This window comes from Aethalodelphis obliquidens, unplaced genomic scaffold (genome assembly GCF_003676395.1).
Source record: "Aethalodelphis obliquidens isolate GAN/ISIS:26980383/991018 unplaced genomic scaffold, ASM367639v1 scaffold2, whole genome shotgun sequence".
Lineage (NCBI taxonomy): Eukaryota > Metazoa > Chordata > Mammalia > Artiodactyla > Delphinidae > Aethalodelphis > Aethalodelphis obliquidens.
In genome coordinates, this window is record NW_020837946.1 from 56,057,917 (window position 1) to 56,080,252 (window position 22,336).

The 22,336-nt window shown below is 40.5% G+C and overlaps 2 long non-coding RNA genes across 2 annotated transcripts; both read left to right on the plus strand.

Moving 5' to 3' along the window:
• The first annotated feature begins 1,229 nt into the window (after positions 1–1,229).
• LOC113624829 (uncharacterized) lies at positions 1,230–6,563 on the plus strand. The gene is made up of 3 exons (XR_003434473.1): positions 1,230–1,408; positions 1,949–2,037; positions 4,218–6,563. It is a non-coding gene; the product is annotated as an uncharacterized LOC113624829 (long non-coding RNA).
• Positions 6,564–12,913: 6,350 nt separating this feature from the next.
• Positions 12,914–21,996, plus strand: LOC113631207 (uncharacterized). Its single transcript, XR_003437222.1, has 4 exons — positions 12,914–13,924; positions 20,017–20,244; positions 20,607–20,713; positions 21,655–21,996. It is a non-coding gene; the product is annotated as an uncharacterized LOC113631207 (long non-coding RNA).
• Positions 21,997–22,336: the final 340 nt, after the last annotated feature.

Here is a 22,336-nt window from a genome sequence, read left to right on the forward strand (position 1 = left end):
GCTGGAGTATTCAAGTTATACCTTGCAAAATAGAGTGATCACATGTGTCAAGAGACATAATTACAGTTTTAATTATATTTTTGATCTTTTAAAACACCCAAACGGTAAAATTGTAGTACGTTCTTCAGCACCCCTTTCTGCATCACTGGCTTTTCCTAGTCCTGAAGTGCTGCAATCACTCTGCAGTGTCAAAACCTGTTTGGGTTGCAAGACAGATGGGACTTTCAAAATGAAATGTACCTATGACTGTTTGCTACTATATATATAAAATGTCTCATTTAGTCTCATCTGTGATTTTCCAAGAGGAAAATGTTTCCAGGAGCAATTTATCTCAGTCCTACAGGTTTGTATCACTGAATGACCATCTGAAAAAGAGGACCAGCATCTTTTCTTAAAGGGAAACTGCCTAAGTGTGTTACACAGAGATGTTTCAATGCAGTAGTTGAACTGCATGAAATCATTTTTAAATGAATGAAATGCAAAATATGAAATAACTGAAAATGTGAACTTCAGATTTTTCATTTAGTGTATGAACCTTTCATCTGAGTTCATAGAATATTTCATACCGTTATCTGTGAGAACAAAACAACTGGTAGGAAAGATAATATTAATTGACAAAGACATTTTTCATTTTTGTGCCAGATTGAGCTTTTTAGCCTCCCAGTTATCTAACCAGCTCTCTGCTGAGTAAACCAGCTTAGTGCTTCTTTGGCACTAACTCCCTCCCCTGATAAGGTAGCCCCCTCCTTTGTCAGGGCTGCAAGACCCTGGCAAAGACACCTCAATCCCCTGGCTCCGATCCCTCCTTTATGGCTATTATTATTATTATATCTTTGATTGAACATTCTAATGTGCCCTCTCAAATAGGTTCCTTGTGGTCAGGCTCTGTGTAGGATTATGCCGAGCACTTGGGAGGGGCTCAGTGATGTGACTGAGCCAGAAATGAGATAGCTATGGAGGAAGGTTGCAATGGTTCACCCACCGGGGTTAAAGCCACTTTTCCTTTGGATGTGTAGAATGCATTATTCCAATTTTACAAGACTAACAATAACTTCATTATTTATTTGGATCAAAAAATCCGGTTTCAGGGCTTCCCTGGTGGCGCAGTGGTTGAGAGTCCGCCTGCCGATGCAGGGGACACAGGTTCGTGCCCCGGTCCTGGAAGATCCCACATGCCGCGGAGCGGCTGGACCCGTGAGCCATGGCCGCTGAGCCTGCGCGTCCGGAGCCTGTGCTCCGCAATGGGAGAGGCCACAACAGTGAGAGGCCCGCATAACGCAAAAAAACAAACAAACAAACAAACAAAAAAATCCGGTTTCAACTATACATGGATCATTCATCAGTGTGGCGGCCGTGGTCTAGTCCTGCACTCTCTCCAAGGTTCAGCTTCCTGAGCAGCAAACAGGGGGTAAGAATAACCTCCCGGTGAGGATTACATAAATGCAATCTTTCTGGTAAAACAGGAGGTCTGAATAACAAAGCATGTAACACCACTCTGTCAACTGGAAATGGCAGATAGAAGTGTGAAGGATTATGGCTGCTAATAAATGCAATGCAACTGTGTTTGCCTGATGGCAAGGAATCAGGATTCAGTCTTCAAAGAGGACAGACTGTACTGGACGAACATCTAGAACTTTTTAAAAATGGGTTTGCAATCAATCCTATCTCAGGATGGTAGTTTAAGGTAGTAGTTAAGGGTATAGACTCTGAATTCGAATCCCTCGGTTCAAAGTTTAGAATAATAATGGAGTCTGCCTTTTAGGATCCTTGTGAGGATAATTTACAGAAAGTCCTTAGCCCAGTGCTTGGCCCTTGGTGAGCCTTCAGTGAGTGTTAGCTATTATCAAAGAATCAAATTGCATAAAATTTAAAACCAGCTCATCTGTATGTGCAGATATGCTTTACATTGTTTATAAATTAATTCCATGTATTTTCACTTCACCAAAAGATAAGAGCTCTCTCTTCAAAGGACTGGTACAAGCTGCCCACGGAGGCCCTAACTCAGCACCTTCTGAATGAATGGATGAAGAAATCCAGGTTAGTATCCAGAACAGGAACTTCAAAATTAATGGACAGGATGTGTTGACAGGAGCCAGAAAAAATCTCTACCAGTGTCTACTGTTCCGGACCACTAAGGGCACCATCTTCAGCCGAGCAGAAACTTTGGGTCACACATCTGAAAAGTCCCATCTAATGAGAACAAGAGCAAACATTTAGTGATGGTTTTCAACGTACCAAGCACCATGCTAGGAGGCTTACCTGCATTATCATACTTAGTCTTACCATAACACTCTAACTTGCTTCTATTCTTATTCCCATTTTTGGAGGATGTCACTGAAACTCACAGAGGTAAAATTAATTTGACCAAAGTCAAACAGTGAACAGTGGTGGCACTAGGGCTTGATCTCAGATCACTGGGCTCCCAAGTATATGTTCCTGAAATTATATAATACCGCCCCTCTGGAAATGCTTAGGGATAGGGCACGTCAGATTTTGGAACTCCTGAGACCATGCTAAATTGACTAAAATTTTAAGATGCTCAAATTTCAAGACTTACCTGGAAGTAAGCCTCAACTAGAGTGAGTCTCCCAGTCGTTAACTCAGGGCCCATTTTGAGCCAAAGTCAGCCCCAAATCCTGTGAAACAAGCTTCCACAGAATTAAGAAGGTGATACAGCCCGATGGGACAAAAGGCCTTCCTCTTTTCCTTGTCCTTGTCCTCTGCCATCTGCCATATTTTCAACGTGTTAAAACTCATGGGGCAGAGAATACTTAGCAAATTAATAGAAGAAAAGTCCTGACTTTCCTGGCTCATAAAAGGTTGATGCCTTCCAGCCATGCTACTGAAAAGAATGGGATTTATGCTGCACCTTTCTTCCCAGATGGAAAAGTGCTTTACAAATAATGGAACTAATGCAATTCATTGGTAGTGAGTAAATTTGTCACCGTGGATGTATTAACTCTCTAAGGCCAATTCAATTGGGGATTCAATAAATCAGCTCTTTCAGGGTATCTCATGATGCTCCACTGGTTAGAAAGAGTCCTAGATAAATAGTAATTTGATCCTTTGGATTCTTTAATCCTCGAAACATGCTTTTAGGAACGTGGAAAGGCTTAATGCCTCCCTTTTCCTGCTGGAGAAGCTGAGGAATCTGCACAATAAGGGAGGAATCAGGAGATCTCAGGTCATGCTCAATTCTATGACCATTTCACCTCCAATTTCATGAATATCTTCTAGGCTTATTCCTGGGCCATGTTTTTCAAAGTGATCAGCAAAACTGTGCTTGAGAACATTTCCCTGACTCAGCCACAGGTATTGCTGTCATCTCAGGTGAAATTGAAACTACTTCCTTAAGTCTTCTGCTCTCCTGAGCTTCTGTTTTCTTCTCATCCTCGGCTATTCTGAAGGGTTTCCTTCTTTGAAGGGGCACCGCCCCATGCATTATGTACTGGATGCTTCCTTCATACTAAGCTGAAGGTCGTTGTTTATTGAGGCAAAGTTGGCACCGAGAATGGAAACAAATGGGAAAAGGATATGTATTTGAATTCACATCGGATTATTTATGCCCATGGGTCCACGGCATGGAGCACGTATAAAGATTTTCTATTTATGTATGTATGTATGTATGTATGTATGTGAAGTCAAGGAGTCCTTCAAGAAATGAATAAATATAGCATAGGATTGGATTTTGGAAAAGAAAGAAACTTGTATTAGAGAGCAGCACTTGTCATCATGTTGCAATGTAGTTCTCTAAACAGAATTCCCTTGGAAAGGTAAAACTGACACATCTGGCCTCACTAAACTGTTCAGGTGGGTTAAACATTGACTGTGGGGAGAAAAACAAACCCTGAACTAGAGGGGAAGCCGTTCCTTATAACTCGATGGGTAATAAATCTGTAGCTGTGCCGTGCAGAAGTCCGTGTAATGCTCTTTAATTCCAGCGTATCTTATGTAGGATTTAAAATGTCTTGAGGGATTTGCTGGAAGCCTTGTTTTATTTTGTTTTAAACAAACATTGTTTTATTTTGTTCTAAATATGGGAAGTGGATCAGAATCGATAGGGTATTTTTTTTCACCTTAAATAAGAAGGCTCATTTTTAATATGACCACAATTTTGGCAACCATGTTTCTTTATTAGTTGTTAGTATTATAATTCACTGAGAATTTTATTCTCATGTTGTCACCATACATTGCCTAGTATTTCTGGACTTTTTCAGATTCTTCCCTGTGAGTTATTTGCCTTCATTGGAAATTTGATGGATGGCATCGTATGAAAAAAACTATTAAAATCCTCCAATGAAAAATGTACATATCTATTGTGAATTCTGCACTAAAGTGGTCTAGAAGCTTGTTACGAATACAGAGGTTTGGTTCATTTGCTTTTTTCTAACCCGCCTGTTTCCATATTGCAAAACATGCTAAAAGTACTGTTTATCTTGATGTAGACTGTGTTATTTGTGAAGGGTCTGCATGGAGAAAGAAAACATAGGCCGCGTTGTTCGAAGAATCATTAAGGAGATATTATTTCAGATCATAATGTAATTAGACTCCTTCAGAGGGAAATATGAGTGTTCATGTTTTCAGCTTTTATACAGGAATGTAACTGTGGCTGATTAAGGGAAAAGTCAACTAATTTATAATGTCTAAATTTAGTGTTACACCAGATAATATATCTGAAATTACAAAAACTAAAACAACTTCAGCTCTGGCTCAAAAGCAGTTCTTTAATCCAGGGTCTGGAATACACTGTTTATAGTAACCGAAATTCTAATTTTGTAGAATTAGATCTTAAAAGGAGTCAAAGGCAAAAGAAAATTCCCTACACATCTGCTGTGCTCAAAGTATCCACTTCAGAAGAGAACTTTTTTTTATCTCCAATTTATTTTGACAAAAATTCTCTTGGGCTTTTATTTCAAAAGATGAAAAATGAGCCATGGCAGTCAATGGTGTATGGTGACTATTTATCTGTTTACACGTATCCATGTGATTGCTAGAAAAAAACAGATTAGACTTTGAATGTGGTATGAAGAATGTATGTTCACAAGCCCATATTCCTCAGAGGAGAAATAGGTTAAAAACTCAAAACTAAGTTTTAGAAACCATGCATTTTATTTTGAGGAACAATAATTCAAGGCCTGATTTTTTTAAGGTAAAATATATATGCTCCATCTTAAAGTAAACATATTCAGCAAGTCAGTTCATGGTTTACAGTTTTCCTAACCAAAAAAATCATGAAGCTAATTATTTAATAATGTCCATGTTATAATTTACATGACAGGTGTCTATCTGAAAAATATCTATACATCTACTTTTGATTAATCAAAGAATATCGTAAATGTACTAGAGAAACCTTTTATATATTGATTTCTTTGGCAAATACCTTTCCGAAGTAAAGGGAGCCTTATAAAATTAATAATAGCCCTGAATCATTCTCCTTCTTAGTTCCCGATTTTCATAGATTGGGCTTTCTTTTAAGAGGGTATGCACCTGTAGGAAATTTTATACGGCAGGCAGCCTCCCTGCCATAATCAGAAACCAAATTCATTTTTGGAGGAAAGTAGGAAATACACAATGGCATACGTGCCTCTTTTACGACCACATCTGCACAGCTCAGGGAAAAGTTCGCAGATAAGTCTGCTGATCACATTACAAGGCTGTTATGAGAGAATAAAGTTGCACCTTTGATGGGCTATTGCAGCTGAGTTAGAGGTCCCAGTCATTAGAAGTTTGGCATGTCACAGAGCGGAGCAGATTGGAGACCCAAAAATACTTTATGCAACTAGCTGAATTTTGGTCATTTCCATCAAATATCAGTGGACCCGTTAGACAAAGATGAACAATACGTGTGCGCGGGCACGCACACACACACACACCCCCCTCAATACGCACTGGCAGTAAAGATGACTTTAGGTAATTTCTGACTTTCACCTCTGCGATACAAAGTCCATTGTGCTTGTACAGTGCCTTCAGGACACCAGCTGAGAACAAAGCTGCTTCCAGAAGCGGTAAGTGATTTCATTCTTAATGTCCAGGTGATATGTGAAGCCCATTATCACATCACTAATATGGCAGCAGACATTTCCTGGCCAACCCCAGGTAGCTCCAGTGTTTGTGAAATGTGTGACTGGTAAAGGTAGACCTCAGAAACACTTTTAATTTTCTGCTAGTGTCACCAAATGCTAAACACAGCCCTAAAAGTCATCTTTTAAATTTCAAAAGAAAATGAAATTGAACGCCACATAAAAGATCACAGAAAATGTTTAAACAAAACAATTTGCAGGATTTAATTGAAGGGTTTTGGTGAAGTGTTTGTGTTCCAGATGTAATGTGTGGCACATTATCAGAGAAAGCTTGGAATATGAGGAGGAAGGCCATTGATGTAAAAAGTGAGTAATTCCAGTTCCCTGTCACACAGCACATGGAGGGAACAGGAATCATCCCCAACTGTCCATTGTCTCCTGAGGACATCTCCTAACACATCAGGGCCGCCTCGGTGGTCTCTGATTGGCATTGTGCCCCCTAAAATTAACGTAGTTGGTGGGCTTCCCTGGTGGCGCAGTGGTTGAGGGTCCGCCTGCCGATGCAGGGGACGCGGGTTCGTGCCGCGGTCCGGGAAGATCCCACATGCCACGGAGCGGCTGGGCCCCTGAGCCATGGCCGCTGAGCCTGCGTGTCTGGAGCCTGTGCTCCGCAACGGGAGAGGCCACAACAGTGAGAGGCCCGCGTACTGCAAAAAAATAAATAAATAAATAACGTAGTTGGTGAACAGGAGAAGCAGCTCCTAGACACACAAGTTACTAAAATACAGAGATAAATAGCCAGGCTGAAACCAGAATCTGCAATATGAGTCAAAATAACCACTGCTACCTAATTTTGAGAAGATATTGGAAAATGTTGCACACTTTCTTGTTTAATTTTTGGTCAACAATCCAAATCCTTATTAGCCAGAACTGTCATTTCTTTTCCGATAAAGAACCCACCTCAAATAAATGGAAATTTGTCATTTTCCAGATGGCAATGAACATCTCCCAGTAAGTCTGATTTTTTTAATGAGCTATGTTACTTTAAAAACAATTAAGAGTTGAATTCTAGGTAAAGTTTTTAAAATCCAAAACGAATAAAGTAAAATCAATATCGATTATTAGGAGCAAAAGTGCTAATTGGGACTGTAAAACCTTTTAAGAACTAAGAGGAGAAAATTTCCAGTAAAACTACGATAAATTACTACTAAATAACCAGAATATTTGCATGGAATTTAATGTCAGTACATCAGCCTCCCTTTAATTTTTTTTAAAAAGTAGTGTATTACTGGTTCAGAAAGACTATTCCAGTAATATTACAAGAGCAGTGTCACTTTGGCAAGTTACCTTTTCAACTTACATTTCATTATGTTCTAAAAACCTACTTTTTAAAGTTATAATGCTTTTCTTTTCTTTTTTTTGCCGTACATGGGCCTCTCACTGCTGTGGCCTATCCCGTTGCGGAGCACAGGCTCCGGACGCGCAGGCTCAGCGGCCATGATTCACGGGCCCAGTCGCTCTGCGTCATGTGGGATCTTCCAGACGGGGGCACGAGCTCGTGTCCCCTGCATCGGCAGGCGGACTCTCAACCACTGCGACACCAGGGAAGCCCCATAAAGTTATAATGCTTTTAAGAATTCATTTTTAATTATCACTTGTTTTTTTTGGCCCTCAGGCCTTTCAGGGCTTAATGTGAACTGTTGTCACACTAAAGTGAAAGCAAAACCATTTTGCTGAGAGACCACATTTTAATATCTAACACAACATTCTGACAACAGATACTCTTTTTTTTTTAAACATCTTTATTGGAGTATAATTGCTTTACAATGGTGTGTGAGTTTCTGCTGTATAACAAAGTGAATCAGCTATACATATACATACATCCCCATATCTCCTCCCTCTTGCGTCTCCCTCCCACCCTCCCTATCCCACCCCTCCTATCCCACCCCTCTAGGTGGTCACAAAGCACCGAGCTGATCTCCCTGTGCTATGCGGCTGCTTCCCACTAGCTAGCTGTTTTACATTTGGTAGTGTATATATGTCCATGCTACTCTCTCACTTTGTCCCAGCTTACCCTTCCCCCTCCCCATGTCCTCAAGTCTATTCTCTACGTCTGCGTCTTTATTCCTGTCCTGCCCCGTTCTTCAGAACCATTGTTTTTTAGATTCCATATATATGTGTTAGCATACGGTATTTGTTTTTCTTTCTGACTTACTTCACTCTGTATGACAGACTCTAGGTCCATCCACCTCACTACAAATAACTCAATTTTGTTTCTTTTTATGGCTGAGTAATATTCTATAACCGATACACATTTCTGACTTTCTAGCCATATTTGAGGTTTTATTCATTCACCCAAAGAAAACAAGAGGGAAATGGAGACATTTTAAACTGAGCAATAAACTGCTCCTCAGAATTTTTGTTGACTGGGTCCCTTTCCCCCATCTTATGGGTGATAGGGAGTGACAGTGCTGTTCAAGATTCCTGAAGGCACCCGGAAATATTGGGGGAAGTGCCCTGAGCTGACATCAAGCAGGTCTCACCTTCCCGATTGGTCCCTATTGGTGCTTGAAGAGTCCACCAAAACAACAGATTGAGCAAAGACCCATAAAAACCATACCTGGAATCTACTTCAAAGAATATCACTTCCAGTAGATCATTTTCCAAATGAGAAAACTGAGGCCCAGGAAAGTGAAGAGTTAACAGAGGATCCGGACTAGAGCTCTGCCCCCTGATTCCCATCCCACAGGTCTTGGGACACGTGACAGATTCTATGAGCACCTGAAGTTTTGCTGGTCGGTTACTTCTGAGGAATCTTTTGGTGGAAACTCTTTAAGTGGCCCTAAGGGTTTAGGCATTATGGGCAGCGTGCAGCCACCCTGAGCTCCCAGGCAGAGTTTCTGAACATGCAAGGAGGCAAACCCCAATAATATAGGACTGATGCTTAAGACTTACCAGGGTCTGCACTTAATCTCCCAAGTCCCTCAGTCATTTTGTCAGTACAGCTCATATAATTGTCAAATTTTCCACAATGAACATGTTATGTTCATTGTGGAAACAAATGTAACAAAAATATTATAAAATATTTGTAACAAAAATTTTGTTACAAAAATATTATAAAATATTTGTAACAAAATATTATAACAAAAATATTATAACAAAATATTATAAAAATATTTTTGTAACAAAAATATTATAAAAATCTTTTGACATCACTTTATAGTTTATGAAGACTTTTCATGTAGTTATTCATCATATCTTCAAAAAAACTGTGACATGGAATCAATGTCCCTATTTTACAGATGAGGAAACTGAGGCTCAGGGGGATAAAGTGATTTACCTAAAGATATTCAGCTGCTATGAGGTGGCAGAACACGAACCCGAAACCCAGGTCCTCTGATTCTAAATGCTTCTCCTGTTCCATCACAGTCCCCTGGGGTGTGAGCTTTCCAATGGCTTTCTTTATAAGTTTTCATGAGCATCTTGATAAACTCAGGTCTCTGGGAAGCCCAGATGTTTTTTCCAACTACCGCCAGGTTTCTAGTTCTCTTTTTCATTTCTTCTTTTAATCTCTTTTGTATTTAATTTGGAGACGATAAGATCCTGAGGAACCTGATTGTGGCCTGGGGACACTCCAGGGTTGTGAGCTGGGAAACTCACACTCAGGGAATCTGAGGCAGGACTAAAAAGGCCCATGCACACTGTTGGGAACACATCTTTTCAGGGACTTCAGGCATTTTATATGCACACTTTTTTTAAACCTTCCTGTAAATTAATTAGAACTCCATTTTACTGGAAGTATGTTTACTGAATAAAATGGTCCAAGAAAAGAAGTAAATAACACAATAACAACAACAACAAACCCCAAAGAATTTAGTGGTTTACTTACTACTAACTTAACATTCATCATGGTGCAGGTAGCATCTCTCAGCTCATACAGGTAAAATGCTCTTCTCTGGGAGATGTCTTAGAATGCACAGCAATTTAAGATTAGGACTGATGTCTGAGCTCTTGGGACAAAAATGAAAGCTGGAGTGTCCAGGAACTTGAAGTGAGCTGCCATCTGTGGGGTTTTTTTTTTTTTTTTTTTTTTTGGCCTCTCATTCCTCAAAGAAGCCTTTCTGTCATCCACAGCCTTATCAAGGAAAGAGGGTTGCATAATAGGGCCAATTTGGGGGTCCTTAGTTGATTATCTGAGAGCATTGGCCATCACTATTGTTACTGACATTCAGCTAGATCAAGGTCATGGCTCCAACTAGGAAAAAAAAAAAAGACCCTCCGGCTGCGTGAATGGCTGCAATCTTGGCTGCCTGCAGTGAAGTTCTGGTGTAAAATTTTGTGATTCTATAGTTTTTCTGTTATATTTCTAGGAAGAATAGGGAAGCTACAGTATACATGCCTGTGTATGTGTATGCACACACACATATTCATACATGTTACATTCATACATGTAACATACATTACTTGGATGTGGAATTCTGGCTTAGGGATCAACTCTGCCCCAGATTGTATAAAAATAATAGTAGCATAATCTTTTAAACCACTGTTTTCCTTCCTAGTTTATTTTTTATTTTCTTTATTAAGCTTTTTATGTACATTTTATTGTTTCCATTTTATTTTGTTCTTCTAATTATTCACACTTCTTAGCACATTTCTACTATAGTTTTCACTTCAGTCTAAGGACATATTTGGTAACTTCAGAGCTTTAAAATAGAATCCAACATGCTGAATTAATTTCTTCTTTATTCTAAGTGTCACTAAGAGGATAAATGTGAAAGCACTTTACAGATCATAAAACAGTACACAAATGCAAGATGATATGATCATTAATTTAATTCAGTAACTGATTTTCTATATTCATTCATTAAACGAATATTTATTTAGTGTCCATTATGAAGCAGTACAATGTCAAGGGTTTGGTAGTGTCAGAGTTGCCTGAAGACTCCTATGATTTTGGTTTGGAATTGTGGACAGAAAATTATCCAGTGAGTAAGTTTCCTTTGAAATCATTCCTAAATGAAAAGGATAACATACAAAGCCTTTCGATTTTAAGTTTGCAAACAACTGAATTTAACTAAGTAAGACTTTGAATACACACTATTTAGTTCAAAGCAGGAGTAATTTCTTAGCCTCATGAACTATGAGAAATTTTACCTGGCAATCAAAGCCAGGGTCTATACAGTGCAAAGTAATGTAGCTATTTGGTAAGTGTTTACTTAATTTTATCACTGCAGAAAGCAAATTGGAAAAACTTATGCCCTTAAGGGTATTTTTCTTCTTTTCTTCTCTTCTTTTTATTTATTGTTGTTGTTAGTTGGTGGGTTATTTTGAGAGGAAGGCGATGCTGAATAATCATTTTGGTGAACTAACTGCATTGATCAACTGAATTGATTCCACGGGCTGGGCATACTTTAAATGTTCTTTGGTTTTTGATGCCCCTAAATTACATTAGATTTTGTTATTTGAACTCCATTGTCAGAATGATGTTTTATCTAATTTTATCCGATTGAACAACTTCTGCCTAACTTTATCAAAAACCAGGTTTAGAAGGCAGAGTGATAGTGAGCAGAGAGAGAATTGTTCTCCAATAAGCTTATATTCAGGACCAATAGACACATGTTCATGTCACAATTTTTGCTTGTGTTCTATATAATGTGCCTTTTGTGCCTCATGGCACAAAAAGGACATATATATATATAATAAGTTTTTTTCTTTTTTAATAACAGACTCTTGAAAAGGAGTTTCAAGCTCCTTGAGGGCAGCAAGCTTACTTTTTTCTCTCCAGCACATGGCCTGAGTCTGTCCATGTTTGTTAACTAAACAAATGAGTGAATGAACAAATGAATAAAGAAATGAACTACAAATGAGGGAAGCATGGCCTTCTAAACACAACCTAAAGAAAAATAATAATGCAGGATTTTCCTGTGTCTTGAAACACAGCACAGAGCTTGACCCATATTATGCTTTCAATGAATGTTTGGTGTGTGGTAAATTCCACTAGCAAATGTAGCAAACTTTTAAGCAAAAAAAGACCTTAATCATCTAGTCACACACGTTCACTCAATTTAGATTAAGAACACTGAGGCTCTGAGAGTATCTAGTAAATTACAGTTTCCAGAGCATGGCCAGTGGTGTTATCTCCATCTTATATACTAGAAAACGGATCCAGAGAGTTTAAATGGTTTTTTTTTTTCAGGATCATCTAGCTAGTTTGCATCAGAACATTAAATTACAGCCCAGGTACCTAATTCCTTGTAGAGAGTTTTTGGTGACACCTCAATATGCCAGCCTAGCTGTAAGCCTTTAGAAACTTTTGGGCACTGGTTGGAAGGCGGAGCTTCTGGAAACATGGGGGCCATCCAGGATTCCACTCCTGCAATATGGAGTTGGGTGTTGAGTCAGAAGCTGGGTCTTTGCAAGCATTACTCTGAATTAGAACACTTGCATATATTTGTGAATCAATAAGTTATAATTCCAGCAGCACCCACCAAAACCAGTGAACAAGGCTCCAGCCGGTACGAAGAGACATTCAACCAGAATTTAAATACAGTTACCAAGCACACAGAAAGTTAATCTGAGCCAGGAGCAAAGCTGTGCTATGGTCATAAGCAGTGAGAGTTTCGTGATGATGCTCAGTGTACAGCAGTGTTTTCTCAGAGGGAGGGCCATGGAAATGTTTTCAGAGGCCTGCAGCAAAATGAGAGGACTTCTTTTTTTCTTTTTTTGCGGTACGCGGGCCTCTCACTGTTGTGGCCTCTCCCGTTGCGGAGCACAGGCTCCGGACGCGCAGGCTCAGCGGCCGTGGCTCACGGGCGCAGCCGCTCCGCGGCATAGTGGGATCTTCCCGGACCGGGACACGAACCCGTGTGCCCTGCATCGGCAGGCGGACTCTCAACCACTTGTGCCACCAGGGAAGCCCAGAGGGGACTTCTTTTTAAGAGATGCAATGTGGGGACTCTTTCCTAAAATTAAATTTATTCAATTTGAAGGACTTCAATCTTAGATCATGGTCCTTTCATATTACAGTACTAAAGTTTCCCTTTTTATATGAAACAAAGATAAAAAGAGACTGGGTGTGTTCAATGTCTTTACTGGACTGGGGGTGGGAGGGAGTTGGCAATTCTCTGTTAGTCCTCAAATTATTTTTGGAAACCTTGCTAGTTCATGAAATGCCAAGGTAAGGTAACGAGTGGGCCACTTAGAACTTGGCTGTGAAAGTACATTGAACCTACAACCACACATCGCAGTGACTTTCACTTTCATGCAACAAAGGTGTTGACACCAGCCCATCCTCTGCTCGCGATGTCTACCACTTCCTCGGTATGACACTGACCATAGGTGAAGTTTTCACAGTGTGTTTCTAATTCATTCCCACACTGACCTGGGCTACATTTTAAACAAATTTTTCACTCCTAAATGCTTTGTTGGAGTCTCCTTTCTTGGAAAGACTTCAGAATCACTGGGTCCCCACATCCACATAGCATCCTGATGCACTGGGGTTAGGAGAAGCGGAAGCAGTACTTGTTTCAAATGACAGCAATGGCCTCAGCCAACTTCCCCGTACACTGGCCTGTTTTTCATGATGGGATGCTAATTTCAAACCAGAGAGTCTATTCAGTCAAGAAATGAAAAACTCCTCATGTGACAGCAGGGCTGTTTAAAATCAGAGCGACACAGTCTACCCTGATCGCACACACATGGGGCTCTGAAGTCATTAAAGAAAAAATTACACCAATTCTGGGCACCAGAGCTGTCTGAGAGTTCAAAAGCTTAGATTGTCATGTGCTTTTTGCTATTATGCGTGTGGAGAAGATCTTTTCATCTTTTTTTTGTTTTTTTCAGTTGGTCAGAGAAAATAGGTGGTGCTTTTCCGTAAACCAACTTGAACAAAAATTGGAAACAAGGTAACATCTGCCACAAATGAAAACTCTATGGTACTTGTTAACTGAAAACTCTCCCAGCAGTGATGGAAAAACCAGTCAGCTTCCCTATCTGGGGAAATGCCGTGAGGGTGGACAAATGATGACACCGAGCTTTGAGCCAATATTGAGCTAATCCAATGTAACATATTGTTATACAGCAAACTCAATGAGAACTCTGGTTAGCAGAGAAATTATGTAATGTCAGAGAGCTCCAGACTTGCTTAGCTACGTGTCTGAGAATGCTTGAATGGTCCTTCCAAACCAGATGAACAATTCACTGACTTAGTTTTCCCAATTTGGAACAGTAGTGAATGATAAAGACTTATTTCCCAAACCTTCCACTTTGATCTTCTATAAGCAACCTAAAAAAAACATAGAATTTAGAGGGGGAAAAATATCACATGTTCAAGAGAATGTAGAATACCCGGATACTGTAAATTCTGTTCCAGAGTCACTGGCTGACATCAGAACACATCTGTAGCATTAGAAGCTGCTGCCAGGCGATGAACACATAAGAAACGAACAAAGGGCTGGCACCTCAGACATTTATAAGGATCCGTTCGTTCATTCATTCCGATGAACAAACCTAGGGAGGGGCGTGTTACCCGGATGTTGACATCAGATGGCATGATAAAAAGAGAGTTTTGGATTTGGAGGCAATGAAATTAGAATTCTGATCCAAAGTCTGTCATTATCTAGCAATAAGTCTTAGGCAAGTGATTTTGCCTCTTTGGGCCTTACGCAGTTTCATGATATGTAAAACAAAGATTAGACCAGACCGTCTCCAAGGTCCCAACCATCTCTAATATTTTCTAATTCAAGTCATTGATTGAGTATCAGGAGAGGATTGTTAAGGACTAGCATGGTTTTCAAGATAAATTTACATCATCACCCTCAGTGCGTAAGGATGAACTATGGTAGACCACAGCCCCAGAATTGGGGGAAGTGGACCAGAATGTCTAAATCCAGCCTTTGCCTTGAAGGGTCTGACTCCAGTTCAGGAGATAGGACACATGTATAAATTGCAACACAGGGCAACGCATGCTAAGTGACAAAGTCCAGCACGGATACTATAGAGAATTCAAAGGAAGGAAGGCTTTGCCAAGGTTTGGGGCAGAAAGAACCATTTTCAAGGAAGAGGCAGAGCTTTAGCCTAATCTCTAAATGTAAGAGGCTAGATAAAATAACGTCTCAGCATCCTTGGAATTCTACGATTAGAATTAATTAACAACAATTAATGTTAGTAAATAAAGGGGACTTCCCTGGTGGCGCAGTGGTTAAGAATCCACCTGCCAATGCAGGGGACACGGGTTCGAGCCCTGGTCTGGGAAGATCCCACATGCCGTGGAGCAACTAAGCCCGTGTGCCACAACTACTGAGCCTGCGCTCCAGAGCCCGTGAACCACAACTACTGAGCCCGTGTGCCACAACTACTGAAGCCCATGCACCTAGAGCCCGTGCTCCGCAGCAAGAGAAGCCACTGCAATGAGAAGCCCGTGCACCACAACAGAGTAGCCCCTGCTCGCTGCAACTAGGAAAGCCCGCGTGCAGCAACGAAGACCCAAAGCAGCCATAAATAAATAAATTCATTAAATAGTAAATAAAGGCTCTCTGATGGGTATAATATAGGCTTCTAATAGGTATAACTACTAGTAGCATGAAAATTAGTAAAATTTATGAAAGACTTGTTTTTCCAGGTCAGATATTTCATGATAGTTAATTACAAATTACTTTGGTTAATCATATCATACAAGCTAACTACCTTATATGTGACTAAATAACTAGCTAATTCTGGTTTAAGCAATTGTTTCAAAATAAATTGAACATGACTGTTGAAAACACTTGCTGCCAAACTGCTAGGATTTCCACTAGGACACTTCCCGTAACTATCTCCATGGCACATAGGCAATTCTAAATAATTAAAACCATTATTTGGCAACTGTAAAGAATTCCTCTCTTGTCATACCACTGACCTTTTCATTTTTAAACTGGTGGACAGGGAGAAGACAGTCAACTTAACTGTTCTGCCTTCAACAAGCAGCTTTATTATGTTGGGCAACTCTGCTCAAAGCAAAAAGAAATAAGGACACAAATGCAAGCTTCCCCATGGCAAGTGGCGAAGAGATGAGTGTAGTGTATTTTTTTTTTTTGGTGTCCCCCAAACCTCACGGTGCCCTGGAGAGAAGAGGACTCCCACTGGCAAAATTCAGGGTGGAATCTAAAATATACCAAATTTAGAATCAGAAACAGACAAGAGGCTAATTTCACATAATCGGGCCATTCTGGGTTTGCACTGATAATGGTTGAAAGGGGGAAAATTTTAAAAATAAAAGGAAAGCAGAAGCAAAATAGGAAAATGCTTATTTAAAATTAATGTCACACCTCATTTTCAATTAGTCTCTCGTGAACTTTACCTCACTCTCACACCCCTGCTTGTGTGTGCTGAAACCTGTAGACAGCCATAAAATTAGTTTACATAAAAGCACTAATTAACATAGACTGCTTGAGGATAAGAAACCAATCTTTTCATCTATTTTTCTTTTCTTTCTTTTTTTTTATAAATTTATTTATTTATGGCTGAGCTGGATCTTTGTTGCTGCACGCTGGCTTTCTCTAGTTGCAGCTGGCGGGGGCTACCCTTAGTTGTGGTGCGTGGGCTTCTCATTGCGGTGGCTTCTCTTGTAGCGGAGCACGGACTCTAGGCCCGCGGGCTTTGGTAGTTGGGGCTCGCGGGCTCAGGAGCGCAGGCTCAGTAGTTGTGGCGCACGGGCTTAGCTGCTCTGCGGCATGTGGGATCTTCCCGGACCAGGGCTCGAGCCCGTGTCCCCTGCATTGGCAGAAGGATCCTTAACCACTGCGCCACCAGGGAAGCCCTTTTCATCTACTTTTAAATTCTTATTGTGAATCCTTAACCTATGCCTCATTTTTTTTTTTTTTTTTTTTTTTGCGGTACGCGGGCCTCTCACCGCTGTGGCCTCTCCCGTCGCGGAGCTCCGGACGCGCAGGCTCAGCGGCCATGGCTCACAGGCGCAGCCGCTCCGCGGCACGTGGGATCCTCCCGGACCAGGGCACGAACCCGCGTCCCCTGCATTGGCAGGCGGACTCTCAACCACTGTGCCAGCAGGGAAGCCCTATGCCTCATTTTAAAGCATCACTGACTCAATTTTAAAACATTGCCAGAACCTGTTTTGCTAATCTTCAAACTCAATAGTTCTACCCCAAACCTCAGCACACTCAGCAACAATTTAATAGCAAATATCTCTAGTGACACCTCATATTACTAAGATTCTATTACTTTTTATATTACAAAAAAAGTGCTAGTACACTCTAAAGTATTATAAATAGTTCAGACCAGGCAATGCTTGTAAAACATGTGAAAGTTTATTTTTTGCACTCAGTAATCTGGCATTTTTATCTTATGTATTTATAATCTATAATGTGCCTCCCATAATCAGTATAAAATGTGGATTACTAGTCAAATTCATAGTTTCTGGACATTTTCTTTCTGTTAATATGATTACTAAGGGTGATAAGTTGTATGGTTAATAACCCAATCCTTCCACTAAATGCAAATTCTAAACATATCTTAAAATAATCGCATAGATGCCTAAAATCGGCCTCTTTAATTATATTTTTCTTAGACTGCTAAGCAATACTTTTTGGGATTGAGGGCATTGTGTTTATGCTTCTTGAGGATTTTTACCTTGAGGTTTAAAGAAAGATATAAATCTGGATACTTATTTAATAATTGTTGTAATACATTTCAAATGACATAAAAGAAGTATATATTCCCCTGTTAACCAGTAATACTTCATATCTTGACAGAGGTCTCTGTAAAATTGTTCAACTTTTGAAATGTTCAAGTTTTTAGACATTAATATTAGTATAACTAGAAGTATATGGAAGTATATCAATCTGTAAATACAGAGATATTTCCACATAGAAGAGACTACAATGCTTGCATCTTTTCAGCAATTTCAGGCTAGCTCAATTTTTAAATTGATAATTGCTCATTTATTCTAAGACCTCTATGCTATTTATTTATTTGTAATAAATGCCACTCACAATGCATACCAGTCTTTAATAAATGATTCATGTTCTTTATAAGAGATGAATTGCAAATTGCCACCTTGATCATAAAGTAAATCTACTACTGACATTTGCACCAAATGTGTACATGCTAGTAGCAGACACATGAATAATCTCCAACCTGCATCCCCAAGCTCTACAAAATGTCTCTAAGGGCCGCAGGGTGATACCCTTTTGGCCCAATCCCTTGACCCTCCTCCACCCTTCGCTGTTCTCTAGTATATTCTATCCCTTTTAATTCTCTCTCCACATTAATACGATCTACTCTTGTTTAAACATTTACAATGAGCTATAACTGTCACAGGTTCCCTTCGGCAAACGTGCTGCCCTACTCCCTTACCATTTCTGTGGTATAACGGGGACCAGGCCCCAGAGCGGGACTGATTCCACGGCAGAGCCAGGATGGCGCTCGCGCTCTCTGATCCACTAATCAGGTACCCGGCAGTGACAAAGGTCAATACACCTTTTGGGAGTTGACAAGCAGAAGTCACCTTCTCTGTCAATCTCTTATTCAAACAATTTCTGAAAAACTCAGAACCGCTCCAAAAATGCATTTGTGCCCCAGGTGTGGTAGTCAATACACCTAATGCCCAGATGCTTAGAATCACAGAGTTCAAGCTCCTTCTTTTACAGACACAGAAAACAAGCCCCAGAGAGGTTAAAGGATTTTTCCAAAATATAACAGCTTAGCTGGAACGCTCCTGCCCTTCTCTATAGGCTTTTTATCTCATTATTCTTTTCAAATTTTTTGGATGAGCCTTAGCATTCAGCACCAACTTTATTGGTTTTCCAGCTATTAAGTAAACTAGACCACAAGCGACCATCGCAATGAGACGGCTGGGGCAGAGCGAGGAGCAGTGTGTCCAGCTTTGGCTTAGGAAGTCACCTTTAGGCTCTTGTTAATGAAAATATCTGCAGCCTGAATAAAACTTAATAATAAAATTCAAACTGTTCAACTTAAGGTTAGCCTCCTCATAGTGAAGGGCTCTAAATTCTGACTCCAAAATCAAGAAGGGATATATATATATATCCCTGCTATCTATGTAATCTTGAGAACAAAGAATATTTTAAAATATTCTCAAGCTTCTGTAACTGGAGCTGATGTCAGTTGTGACAATAACTAGAACGCATGGGTTGGCTGTGTTGAGGACAGATTCGCGACATGACTAGAGGGTAATATTCTGCTGTCCTGGTCCTCAGTGTTCACCTTCCTTCCTCCTTCCCCTCTGGCCAGTTAAACAGGGGGCAGGAAAGCCATTTCCTCACACAAGTGACATCAGGAATGGTGGAACAAAGTCATGTAGCTCCTATAGTGAAAGAGATTAGAACCTACTGTTCATGTCAGAGGATACTTATGAGCTCAGAGTCTTACTAATTATACCATGTATACACTTCTACATGAATGAACTGTGGTGTCAAAAACCCGGGATGGGGCTTCCCTGGTGTTGCAGTGGTTGAGAGTCCGCCTGCCGATGCAGGGGACGCGGGTTCGTGCCCCGGTCTGGGAGGATCCCACATGCCGCAGAGCGGCTGGGCCCGTGAGCCATGGCCGCTGAGCCTGTGTGTCCGGAGCCTGTGCTCCGCGACGGGAGAGGCCACAGCGGTGAGAGGCCCGCGTACCACAAAAACAAAAAACAAAAAAACACAAAAAACCTGGGATGGCAGTATAACTGGACAACAAATGGTTCACCTTTAGATGCTTCTTCTTGACCCTGACAGCACCTCCCAATTACCTTGATTGGTGCCATCCCAAAGCCTCACATAGGTCTGCCCCTTCGCATTCCTTATGGCTGAACCAGTCAAATGTTAGACCTCGAACAGCCTGTGAAGAAGTTTCTCAGGAGCTAAGTGTCAATATGAGAGATGGAAAAAGATAATGAACACATCTTGGAGATCAAAATGCACTCGGCTTTCTGCCATTGGCCAATTTCCCCATTCATTAGTAGCCTTTGAGCTTTTTCACTTCTCTTCCTGTTGTTTTTCAGTTTTTCAGAAATGATATCACTTCTGACAAAAGAACTCAAAAAGCCAGTGGTCTGAAGGTTGTTTTACGTTCTGAGGACATTGCTGTTGGTGTAACTCAGCCGCACGGGTGCTCTCACACACCTGATCCTGGCTCACCAAGGGGAGATTCAAAGCCTACACTCTGTACAACAGCAGGCAAGGGCTCGTACATTTTAGAAAGGCTTCATTATGAAGTATTCAAAACGAAGGTAAAGTCCCCAAATCCTAACTCTTCAGAAAATCCAAGTCCAGAGATCCAAGTTTTTGAGGTTCTGAAAAGATCTTAGAGACTATTTCATATTGCTTTATTTTAGGGATAAGGAAACTGATGAACAAAAGGGCAAGAATCATTAGCTCTCTGAGATTTTAAGAGACTAAAATGAGAAAGACAAAGAATTCGTTGGTGTCATTTTTTTTTTAAAAAAGTAACCTTTTGTCTGCATAGATCTTTTTATATAAACCTCTGGTTATTATATAAATATGAATGCTATAGATCTGTTCAGGAAAATAACCATACTAAGTTACAGAGAATATTTAATAATAATGACTTTTCTTAAATACTAATTTTTAGGGACCAGTGGCCCCCCAGAGAAGGCTTCCGTGCCCCTGCCAACTCCAGAGCAGGATGGAACCGGGAGGGCTGATGAGAGCAGAGAGTTGCCCTTGTCTTCTCTGATGGTACTTTCTGGAGGGAGCAGCAAAATCCTAGGAAATAAACAACCTGGGTTCTAGTCTTAGATCTACCATTAAGCAGCTGTGTGGTCTTGGGCAAGATATCCAGTCTCTCTAGGTCTTGATTTTTCATCTGCAAATTAAAAGCTTAGAAATTCCTTAGCACTTCCTTCTAGCTCTGAAATGCCTTGAGTTCATTATGAGAGTGATCACATGGTGTCCGTGTGTGTGCTCAGGGCAGATGTGGGTCCAAACATTGCAACAAGCATAGAGTTAAGTGTGCAGAAAAGGGTTAAAGATTTAAGCATGTTGGAGTTGCAGCTGAATGAAGGAGGACCCCAGCTCTTCCATATTCCATACAGCCATTTTATAGATAGGAGAGGTAGAGAGAAAGGAGTATGTTTTTTCCAGGGGAAATCAAGAGAAACCAGAGTATCTTTCTGACTCGAGAGTTCACGAAGATTGGAGAGAGGTGATGGGCAGGGTGAGGACTGCCCTGAAAGGAGACCAAATACATAACTTAAGTGGTATGCATGACTAGAAAGATCGGGCAATAAAGTCACACCTCTGTCCCTGCGACCAGCACTGTCTGCAATTTTCAAACTTCTTTTAGCTCTGGAACCCTGTTGGGGCAGCCACCGCTTAAAAAAGCAGTAATCCTTTCCTCCACTCCTGCTTCCTGGCCCTCTACACCAAATCTCAAGCAAGCATGAGCCCCAGATAGACAGGCTTCCTCTTCGGACCCAAAGTCCAAAGTTGAAGACTCCCATTCAGGTGTTAAATACAAATGGCTGAACCAACACTCAGCTGGTTGTTTGAAGGTCTTGCCAGGGCCACAGCTACCTACACACAGATTAGACAACCAGCTTTGGAAAGGGAGCAGCCCTGATTTAGGTGCCAGGTAAATCAATGCTCCATTCCCACATTTCTACCTGTTGTGTCAACAGACGTAGCAGAGGATGGGAAATGAGATCCAATTGCAGTGAGGAGGAAGGATGAAGATGCAGCTCATCGTGCACTCCTAACTCATTCTTGAAAGACAAGCCTGAGCGAGCAGATTTCTGACCAGAGAAACCCAGCTGGACCACCTAGGCAGCAGTCAGGAGATGGCAGGGCTGTTTTGTGTATGTTTTTTGTTTGCTTGCTCAGTTTTTAATGGAAAAAATGTTGTATTTTTCTGTGCTTTCTGTGCTTTCAAAGTTTGTTAGCATTAAAAATCTATTCCTTTTGTTAGAAAAATAAACTATGAATATTTTAATAATAGCTCAAACATTGAATTTGATAACTACCACTCCTAAGAATATACACATTTCTTTTAAAACATGATATATAAAGTAATATGTATATGTGTGTGCATATATATTTTAAGGGAACCAGGAGTTAGCATAGTACTTCAGAGAAATATTGTGAATATTGATTTTTTTCCCCTAGTGAGATATTACCTGGGAATCACAGCCAACGTAGGACTCTTTAGACAGCTTTATCATTAACCTTTCTCTGTGTGTAAATTCACAGACATCAGACTGTAAAATGTGCTTGCCACATCACCAAAGGAAACCAAAATCTGGTACTAGCCCTTATTTTGAAAATGAATGGTTCCATCTTCTTTTTAAAGTACTCCAAAAGTTT